Genomic DNA, 1,724 nt, shown 5'->3' on the forward strand with positions numbered 1-1,724 from the left:
CAATCATCTCACACGCTAGCAAAGTAATACTTTAAATTCTCCAAGCCAGGCTTCAACGGTACGTGAACCGTGAACTTCCAGATGTTCAAGCTGGATTTAGAAAAGGCAGAGGAACCAGAGAACAAATTGCCAATATCTACTAGATCATCAAGAAAGCAATAGAGTTCCAGAAAAAAACATCTATTTCTGCTTTATTGACTATGCCAAAGCTTTTGACCATGTGGATCACAACAAACTCTGGAAAATTCTTAGACAGATGGGAATATCAGACCACCTGACCTGCCTCTTGAGAAATTTGTATGCAGGTCAGGAAGCAACAGCTAGAACTAGACATGGAACAACAGACTGGTTCCAAATCGGGAAAGGAGTACGTCAAGGCTGTATACTGTCACCCTGCTTATTTAACTTATATACAGAGTACATCATGAGAAACACTGGGCTGGAGGAATCACAAGCTAGAATCAAGATTGCCGAGAGAAATAGCAATAAACTCAGATATGCAGATGACACCACCCTTATGGCAGAAAGTGAAGAAGAACTAAAAAGCCTCTTGATAAAAGTGAAAGAGGAAAGTGAAAAAGTTGGCTTAAAGCTTAACATTCAGAAAACGAAGATCATGGCATTTGGTCCCATCATTTCATGGGAAATAGATGGGAAACAGTGTCAGACTTTATTTTTTTGGGCTCCAAAATCACTGCAGATGGTGACTGCAGCCATGAAATTAAAAGATGCTTGTTCCTTGGAAGAAAAGCTATGACCCACCTAGACAGTACATTAAAAAGCAGAGACATTACTTTGCCAACAAAGGTCCATTTAGTCAAAGCTATGGTTTTTCCAATGGTCATGTATGGATGTGAGAGTTGGACTATAAAGAAAGCTGAGTGCTGAAGTATTAATGCTTTTGAACTGTAGTGTTGCAGAAGACTCTTGAGAGTCCCTTGGACTGCAAGGAGATCCAACCAGTCCATCCTAAAGGAAATCAGTCCTGAATATTCATTGGAAGGCCTGATGCTGAAGCTGAAACTCCAGTACTCTGGCCACCTGATGAGAAGAACTGACTTATCTGAAAAGACCCTGATGCTGGGAAAGATTGAAGGCAGGAGGAGAAGGGGATGGCAGAGGATGAGATGGTTGGATGGCATCACCAACTCAATGGACATGAGTTTGAGTAAATCCAGGAGTTGGTGATGGACTGGGAGGCCTAGCGTGCTGCAGTCCATGGGGTCACAAAGAGTCAGATACAACTGAGAGACTGAACTGAACTGAATAAAGGCTGAGAATCAGTGGAGTGTGTAATACATAAACTAAATGTTGAAATTGAGGAACTGACAGCTTTGGCAGGACAGACACCAATGGCAGCAGCAGCATTTGTGAAGAAATGATAATGAAAGTTGATACACGGCACCCAGTTCCCCAAGTCTCTACAAGCTGGCAGTATATTTATTTGTTATTTAAAAAATACAACCCTATTTTAGGTAGAATTCTTTTTAATAAGCTAAAGCTATGTGACTTGATCAAACCAAAGAGGTCAGGGTTTCTAAATAAAAGGGATCAGCTGAAATTCATATGGTCAGAAATGACTGATTTTGAGAATTCAATACATGCAAAATTTTAACAATTTTTGAAAAGTATGTTTGGAAATTGGTATTGGCTGGTGAAACCTCTTTAAGGTAGAATTTTAAAGCTTTTCATTCATTGGAATTCTATCTGGCTTTGGACCAACC

The 1,724-nt window shown here is 40.1% G+C and overlaps 1 pseudogene; it reads left to right on the forward strand.

Moving 5' to 3' along the window:
* Positions 1-1,382, forward strand: part of LOC104993156 — a 2,180-nt pseudogene extending 798 nt beyond the window's left edge.
* The last annotated feature ends 342 nt before the right edge of the window (positions 1,383-1,724 follow it).

This window comes from Bison bison, unplaced genomic scaffold, assembly GCF_000754665.1.
Source record: "Bison bison bison isolate TAMUID 2011002044 unplaced genomic scaffold, Bison_UMD1.0 scf7180017864235, whole genome shotgun sequence".
Taxonomy (NCBI): domain Eukaryota; kingdom Metazoa; phylum Chordata; class Mammalia; order Artiodactyla; family Bovidae; genus Bison; species Bison bison.